This window comes from Myxocyprinus asiaticus, chromosome 15 (assembly GCF_019703515.2).
Source record: "Myxocyprinus asiaticus isolate MX2 ecotype Aquarium Trade chromosome 15, UBuf_Myxa_2, whole genome shotgun sequence".
NCBI classification, from domain to species: Eukaryota; Metazoa; Chordata; class Actinopteri; order Cypriniformes; family Catostomidae; genus Myxocyprinus; species Myxocyprinus asiaticus.
In genome coordinates, this window is record NC_059358.1 from 23,589,174 (window position 1) to 23,598,647 (window position 9,474).

The 9,474-nt window shown below is 40.0% G+C and overlaps 1 pseudogene; it reads left to right on the plus strand.

The window, feature by feature from the left end:
• Positions 1-7,361: 7,361 nt before the first annotated feature.
• LOC127453417 (interferon-inducible GTPase 5-like) lies at positions 7,362-9,410 on the plus strand (annotated as a pseudogene).
• Positions 9,411-9,474: the final 64 nt, after the last annotated feature.

Here is a 9,474-nt window from a genome sequence, read left to right on the forward strand (position 1 = left end):
TCAGGGGAAAAAGGCATAGTATAATGGCCCGTTTCTTTTGGCCGGGCATTCACGGGGACGTTCGCAAGTGGTGTGCGGCGTGCCGTGAATGTCAGTTGGTAAATCCACCGGCCACCCCAAAAGCGCCATTGCGCCCATTGCCATTGATCGAGATCCCCTTCGAGAGAATTGGCATGGATCTCTTTGGGCCATTAGAACGGACTGCACGCGGACATCGCTTTGTATTAGTTCTGGTGGACTATGCAACACGATATCTGGAAGCGGTGCCCCTGCGCAACATCTCAGCATGTAGTGTTGCGGAGGCACTCTTCAAAATTATCTCCCGAGTGAGGATTCCAAAGGAAATCCTCACTGATCAAGTAGCTGATCAAGTCACTTACACTACGTGAACTATATGAATTATTAGGCATTAAGTCGATTCGCACCAGTGTTTATCACCCGCAAATGGACGGGTTGGTTGACCGATTTAATATGACCTTAAAAAACATGATTTGTAAGTCCGTACACGAAGACGTTAAAAACTGGGATAAGTGGCTCGAACCCCTGCTGTTTGCAGTAAGAGAGGTCCTGCAAGCCTCCACCGGGTTTTCCCCATTTGAGCTAATGTATAGGTGCCGGCCGCGCGGCGTGCTTGACGTCATATGGGAAGCTTGGGAGGAACATATCAAATTCAATATGTTCTTGACCTTAGAGCAAAACTCCACACTTTGGGCAGGTAACACAGGAGAATTTGCTCCAAGCGCAAGAATGTCAACGCCGACTGTACGACAGAGGCGCTCAACTACGGGAATTCACACAGAGAGATAAAGTGCTTGTAATGCTGCCCACCTCGAGCTCTGAATTACTCGCCAAGTGGCAAGGACCCTTTGAGGTCACACGACGAGTCGGAGATCTCGATTATGAGGTTAGGCGAACAAATAGGAGAGGGGCACGTCAAACCTACCACCTCAACCTCCTCAAATCATGGAGGGAGGCGGTACCTGTAGCCTTGGCGACGGTAGTTCCAGAGAGGGCGGAGCTCGGGCCGGAGATATCCCAAATCAAGTTCATTCACTCCGGTCCCTTGCAGAGACCACCTCTCACTGTTGCAGCTTACAGATATTGCCAGGTTGCAAGTGGAGTTTGCAGACGTATTTTCACCCCTATCCGGTCGCACGAACCTCATAGAGCACCACATTGGGATCATCCCGGGGGTGGTGGTTCGTAGCCGCCCCTATCATCTTCCTAAAGACAAAATAAAGATTGTTCAGGAAGAATTAGAGGCAATGCTTGAAATGGGCGTAATACAAAAGTCACACAGCGATTGGGCCAGCCTGGTAGTTTTGGTACCGAAGAGCGTACTCAATCCTCTTCTATGTTGACTACCGGAAAGTGAAGGCGGTGTCCAAATTTGTCGCTTATCCAATGCCGTGAATTGACAGATTACTCGAACGGTTGGGCGCGGCTCAATTTTACTTGACACTGGACTTAACGAAGGGTTATTGGCAGATCCCTTTAACGCCAATGTCCCGAGAAAAGTTGGCTTTTTCCACACTGTTCAGATTACACCAATTTGTGACTCTTCCGTTCGGTTTGTTCGGAGCCCCAGCCACGTTTCAGCGCCTTATGGACAAGATCCTCAGACCGCACACGGCATATGCTGCCGCATACCTAGATGACATCATAATTTACAGTAATGATTGGCAGCAACATATGCAACATCTGAGGGTGGTCCTGAGAGCGCTGGGACAGGCGGGACTTACAGCCAACCCGAAGAAGTGCGAAATTGGGCAGGTGGAAGCTAGGTATCTGGGGTTCCACTTGGGTCACTGGCAGGTGCATCCACAGGTTGACAAAACCACAGTGATCGCAGCCTGCCCAGCGCCCAAGACCAAAAATGGGGTAAGGCAGTTTTTGGGGCTGGCTGGCTACTACCGAAGGTTTGTGCCTAGTTATTCTGATGTCACCAGCCCACTGACTGGCCTTACTAAAAAGGGGGGTCCCGATCCGGTCCAGTGGACAGAGTCGTGCCAACAGGTCTTCCTTAAGGTAAAGTCCGCACTGTGTGAGGGGCCGCTTTTACATGCACCTGATTTCTCTCTCACCTTTATTTTGCAGACTGATGCATCTAACAGGGGGGCACAGTGCTCTCGCAGGAGGTGGGAGGGGAGGAATGGCCAGTGCTGTTTATTAGTCGCAAGCTCTACTTCAGGGAGACAAAATATAGTACCATCGAGAAGGAGTGTCTTGCAATTAACTGGGCTGTTCTAACCCTCCACTACTACCTGCTGGGGCCAGCCTTCGCCCTGTGTTCCGATCACGCTCCTCTGCAGTGGCTCCACTGCATGAAGGATACTAACGCGTGGATCACCCATTGGTATCTGGCTCTCCAGCCCTTTAAATTCAAGGTGGTCCACAGACTGGGGGCACAGATGGTTGTGGCTGACTTTCTCTCCAGAAATGGGGGGGAGTAGGTAGGCCAGATGTTGCCCCGGCCTGAGGGGCATGTGGCATGGGGGGCATGGTCATGTGTCAGTCCGCGGGAGAGAGTGGTATGGCTCATCACCTGGTTCATAATTATCTCTAACACCTGTCTCTCATTATAGTGATGGTGGAGCATCAGAGAGAGAGAGAGAGAGAGAGTGACCAGAAAGCACAACAGCCCCGAACCAAGTGCTTTCATTTATTTAAAACGATTTCTTTGTAATCGACGGTTACCGTCGATTGTGTGTTTAAGAAAGAGAATAAAAGGACTGACCTTGAACCTGCTTCGTTGTCTCCTGACTCCTCCATTGCCTGAACTAAGAGATCTGCTACACTATATTATTCATTTTATGATCCACGTTTATTTTATCTGACTCCAATTATAAAAGTTTCCAAAGATATATTAATGTTCCAATCTTAATTATTATTATTATTAAATTTGGTTTAACGTTTGACATTCCTATGTCGCTTAGAGAGTCTCGCGCTGGCCGTGTACATGGTCACAATTTAGCCAGTCTTGGTCATTAGACAGAGGTAATTGTCTAACTACTAATTAGATGGCTGCTCATGCTTACCCTTTTATCTAAAAGTATTTTGTTTAGTCCCCTTAGATAGTAAACACTTAATTAGAGTAACATTATTTCTACCCAGAGGTCATGACCACTAAACTTTACAAAGACAGACCAACAATACCTAAGTTAAAAATAGCTTTATATAATCATGCCATAGATTCCTATGCAAATATTACAATAACCAGAGGTTTAGACTATACCCTATTTAGGCTTGGTCGATCAACTTCATGTTGTCCTAAACAGAAATTCCATATTGAGCCTGTACACTCTAAGTACACTTGAACTAATGCCAGTCTGTTAGTCGGAGCTCTAAAGTCTCAGTCGGTGTGCCCCATGCTCCACTCAGAACTGAGCTTTAATCAGCTACTAACCTGGTTGTAGATTTGCAGAAAAATGGATTTAACGTAATCTACTAAAGACAATGATTTCAGAGTAAATCAGAATAAACTCAAATGTAACAAGATATTTACCAGGTAAAATAATACATTCATCAATTCCAATTAGACAATAATCAGTCAAATTTAAACATTTATCAAAACATAAGAAATAAGAATTGCATACCCGGTAGAGAAAAACAACACAGCAATTGTGTGGGAGATCTGACTACAGATTCCCCGAGCTCCTTTGCCATCTCTCCTTAAGTACCAAATGATTATATTGTTATTTCAGATGTTTTTGTTTGATGTTATTCAGGATTTGGTTTACAATTTAGAGGGTTGTAAGTAGACCTTTGAAACTTGTAATTGAATAGGTCGTTTGATGTTTACAAGAATACACCCAATCTGCATACAGCATATGGTTCCTGTAAGAGACCTGGGAGGGGAATGCCCCTGATAGAATACAGTATTTTACTAAGTTCTTAAATCTTACTTGTGATTTGACCTTGCTGAAAGGGATTGAGACTGTTTTACCGGTTGCACTGAGACCTCTTTGATGATACCAAACATGTATGATCAAAAAACCTTTTACATTACAGAACAGGATAAGTCATAACTTAGTTTTTGGTGACTCTAAAGTGACCTGAGGTGAGGTATGGAAGAGAGGGGGCAGATGTGAGTGAGATTTGTGTTTTATGATCCTTACTCAGTAGGGTGTGTTGTCTCAGGTGGAGATGCTCTTCTGTGTGAGAGTTTTATGACGTTGGTTCTCACAGAGTTCTTTCACTTTTACCGGAAATGGCGCCTTTTGGACGTAGACATTCTGGTGCCTGGTTTTGTCAGCATTATTGTCACATTTATAATGTATGAAGCCACTGATTGAAAGGTTTTGTTAGGTGTATCTAAGGTATTGAGGCAGGTGTCACAGTTATTGTTATCACTGGCACTTGGTATGGCATCGAAAATATTTACTTGTGTGCTGCACATACTCTACTATATGATAGTAGCAACTATTTGGACAAAGCAAGGTAAGCCTCTCTAAGAATCTAAGAAAATTAGAAGCTTTTGTAATATACAGTGATGATGACAGTATAATCAGCAAGTGGTCTCATTATAGAATGTCCTACTTTACATTGTAATGTTTAACTGTAACAACTCAAAACAGTGCAGTATAACTTGAAAACCATATGACTTACAAAGATAATGTTGCAAATCAATGCACAAAAACATGTTTTAACAAAACAAAAAAGCCTCTGTCATAAGTACTGTCATCTTCCCATATCTACATTATGTTTGATATTTACATTTTAACAGCTTGATTGTAGAGAAACTCTGACAATGTTTAGCTATGACAGATTAGTTTTACTGTCTTGAAGGGAGGATTTGTGCCTCTGGACTGAAGGGCAGAGGCCACAAATCATTAACATCTGTGTAAACTTTTATGTTCCATTTATCTACATTTGTATTACATGGACTGCTATTGCGTTCATCCATCCTCACCAACAGTGTTTATTGTAGTTTGCTATTTGTGGTTCATAGACAGATTCACAATATACACAGATATAATATAGTCAATATACACAGAGATATTGCACAATTACGGATTAATTGTTGATCCCTTTCAGACATTATTTTCACACCAGTTGTAAACAGCAGCTATAAACAAAAACAGTTGTACTATTAGAAAAGTTGGGTGGTATATGCAATTCAAAAATCATTTGAAAATATTTCATCACTTCATCATATCTGACATGTTTCTGTGTTATTGTTTGTCCCTGACTATGTTTGCTATATAATATGCAAAAGCACCTGTCCTTATAACGTTGAAGTCACTGGACAGTGCACTCTCCAACCCAACAAAGTCAAGTCCACTTCTGTCTAGGCTGTTGATGAGAAACATTTGCGGTTCATCCAGGTTTGCCATCTGAAGCTCTTGGGTATATTGTGCTCGTAATCCATCAAGCATCTCAGTCTCAGCACAGCACAAATAATTTTGAGCCTGCAGCAGACGATCTACTTTTGTCTGGACCAAGAGGAAATGCTCCCTTAATTCTTCCTTCATTCACAGCTTTGGCTAGCTTTATATGCCATTTTTTCTATCAGTCTGATACAATGATGATGTAGAAGTTGTAATAATCCAGAGCTTGTTTCATCTCATACGTTGAGTAATCCATCACTGACTCTATGCTAGATATGCCCCAGAACATCCGGACATCTGGGAATCCAAGACGCATTGCTGGGTTCCTGAAGGATGTTGCTGCTGCACCACATGCCTCATTCTGCAGCCCATTTAAGGCATTTGCCAGAGTGGATGCTCCAGACTCTGTCTCTCCCAAAATTGCAACATCTAGCTGAAAGTGATTTAGAGCCTCTAGTACAACTTTGAGTTTTGCAGCTCCAAAGTCAGTGTGTTTATGCATATTTTGTAACATTGTGATGTCCTCTGCTTGCATTTTTCCAGTCTGTTGGACACGATGCATAACATACCTAATGCAATAAAGAAATGACCCATAATTAAATTATAGTCCCTTCAGATAATTTCTATTTCCAAGGCAAACTATTTTTTGAACATGTATTTAATTAGATTACATACTTACCTTGCTTTCATTCAACTTCCATGTAACAACTTGTCCAGAAGACTTGAAAATACCTCTGCCCTAAGTTGGTCAGAAATCAAAACAACTCAGTAGAGTAAATTTAATAATAATGTCAATAAAACAAACAGCAATAAACAGACATGAACAGCAGTGAACAGTGATAATACAATTCGTATACAAACAAAAGACTTTGCAGTGGGAAACTTGCATTTTTTGCAAACATCAAAATTCAAAACAGTGACATGAACAGCAATAATATGGAATCAGACTTTGATCTTTTGATCTGTAAGTGCATGTGTGTGTGCTGTATTGTGGCTGATTGGATTTATTTGACAAAAATTTGACGTGTCACAAATTAATTTCCTTGTGTATGTATGTGTGTGTCCTGACTGATTGATTTTATTTGACAAATAAAAAAATGCTCTGTGTTATACTCTCACTGAACACTTTATTAGGAACTCTATGGTCTTAATAAAGTGCCCAACATGGTCTTTTGCTGTTGTAGCCCATCCACCTCAAGGTTCGACATGTTGTGTATTCGGAGATGCTGTTCTGCTCACTACAGTTGTACAGAGTGGTTATCTGAGTTACCGTAGCCTTTCAGTCAGCTCGAACCAGCACTCATCAACAAGGCGTTTCTGTCCACAGAACTGCCACTCACTGGATTTTTTTATTTATTTTTATTTTTTTATTTTTTTGAGGGGGGCACTATTCTGAGTAAAATCTAGAGACTGTTGTGTAAGAAAACAATCATACCAACAATCATACCATGATCGAAATCACTGAGATCACATTTTCCCCCATTCTGATGGTTGATGTGAAGATTTACTGAAGCCCCTGACCTATATCTGCATGATTTTATTCATTGTACTGCTGCCACACAATTAGCTGATTAGATAATCACGTGAATAAGTAGGTATCCAGGTGTTCCCTAATAAAGTTTTCGGTGAGTGTAGTCTCACTTATTCAATTCCTTTGACGGGTCAAATTTGACCTGGAATGGTATGAGTCACTTTTTTTCTATATTTTTTTTTTTTTTAACCATTTAGATTCATCAAATCAAGTCCAGTTTTTTTGTGTGTGTGTTCAGATGGCAAGTGGAGGAAAAGTTACCAAGCTTTGTACATCTCTGAAGAAGGAAACCATTTTTAATTTGAAGAGAACTGTCAAACGTGTCAAACAAATACCCAAACAGTGAAACACTCCTCACACTTTCTTGACAATTTACAGTACTTTAAACCTTCATCAGAGCTGTCGCTTTGCATTATGATAAGTTGTAATCAGCTGTCGCTTTACGCAAAGATCAGAACAGACTGAGATTTCAGAGGACATAGGGTAGGCTAATTGACCACATGAAGGCAGTTATATAATCATCAATCACAAGTCATACCTATATTTATAGTAATTTAACAACTATTTTAAATTTAATTTTATTATAGATATATATTATTGCATATAGCACCAATGCATTTCCCCCCAATGTTTCCATGAAAGAAGAAACAAAACAAACCAAATTATTACAGTTCAGTGACTTGGGGCTGGACATTATTCAAGAATTTCATTTATGAATGTGACTTATTTACTCCTTCAAAAATACTTAAGATCCTTTGTTGCTGGAGAAGCAGTGTGTCACAGTAGGTTCAAGTAGATGGTAAAACAACAACAACAACAACAAAGATTTACAATCCCACCACCCAAGAAATTAATAAACACACTAAAAACTAAATAATACAAACTACAGGATAATCATTTGCATTCCTTTACTTTAAATAGATTATCTAAAGAAATTAAATTAGCACATATAAATATTTAGAGAGTATATAGAGAAATGGATATGGAAAATCAATTAGCACTTTTCTTTTTAGTTATAAAAGTACATCCAATTATTTGTTAGAAATAAACATCTAGAGTTAATATTTGCAAATTATTTATCATAGTTTAAAAATTGAAATACATCTCATTTGAAAATTATGTGATTTGAAAGTGCAGTTATTTTTAATTTGTGTGTTCAGTTATTTAGCTGCCAATAGAGATTCCAAAAACTTATGTAAAAGTCTTTGATTTGGTACATACATTCACATGAATTCATAAAGCAAGCATTATTTGTGTAAATTTTTATGATTTATTTAAAAATGTTCATAAAAGAATTAGATTCACAGCTGGAAAAACAAGTTTACAGGCAACTGTCTCAAATAGTAAAAGTGAAACCCAGTAGGTTTGACATTTGTGTTATTTTCTTACTTTGATACTCATTGTGTTTAAGTAGGTAGGCATGTAGACACTAGCTGCAAAAACTTCATATGGGTCTCTAAAGAACAGATAACTTTACCTTTAGGGAAGGCAGGAATCTTCATCCAATAATTTGTTGACTATACAGTGATTTCATCCATAGAATAGCTATGGCTTATTATGAAACATCCCTGGATTCAAAAGAGCATAATTACATGGATCTAGATGTGTGGATCTTATAAAAGATTAAAGAACAGATGGACAATTTGGAAAATATCTCACTCATTGTGGCAGTAACAGGGATGTCAGGGGTGGGAAAGTCTACCTTCATAAATGATGATGACAAGGGTGCTTCTCCAGTTGGAGTGACTGAAACCACCAAGGAGCCAGCCATGTTTCCACTTCCAAAAATGCCTAATGTGAAGATCTGGGATCTGCCAGGCATTAGGATCCCAAATTCAAGGTGAAGAAGTACCTGAAAATGTGAGATTTGACACTTTCGACTTCTTCATTCTGATTTCATCTGACCATTTCAAAGAGATGGCCTAATGCTTGCCACAGCAATAAAGAAAAGCAAGAAGTCTTTTTACTTTGTTTACTCAAATGTCGACAACAATACAATTGCCAGATGAAGAAAAAGGGTTTCACCGAACAGCATGTGCTTAAAAAGATTAGAGCAGACTGTAAGGAAAATCTGAAGAATCTTGGAAACCTAAAGGTTTTCCTGCTATCTTCATTTTACTTTGACAAATATGACTTTCACACACTAGTGGAAGTCCTGGAAGAAGACCTACCCTCTCACAAGAGATTTGCCCTTGTTCAGTCACTCCCAGTTTGTTCAGTACAAGTGCTCCAGAAGAAAAAGGAGTACTTCAAGAAAATGGTCTGGCTGACAGCTTTGGGATCTCTTGCAATGGCTCCGATAACTGGTTTTGCCTTTGGGTGTGATGTTGGCATTGTGATGAGCTTCTTCAATCGAATTTACCAGGATTTTGGCCTTGATGATAAGTCCATACAAAGCTTATCAGTGAGTGAACAAGCCAGTAGATGAGCTGAAATCTGGCAGAAGATCACTTTATGCAAATGGAATCAATGCAGATAAGGTCAAGTTTTTCAACTCATCTAAGGCTGGAACAGCAGTGAAGATTGAGTATGTGCTCTTTACAAGCTAACAAGACCATCTTCTCAATAATTTAAAACAAAATCCCCTTCCTTTTTTGGTGATGGGTTAGTATT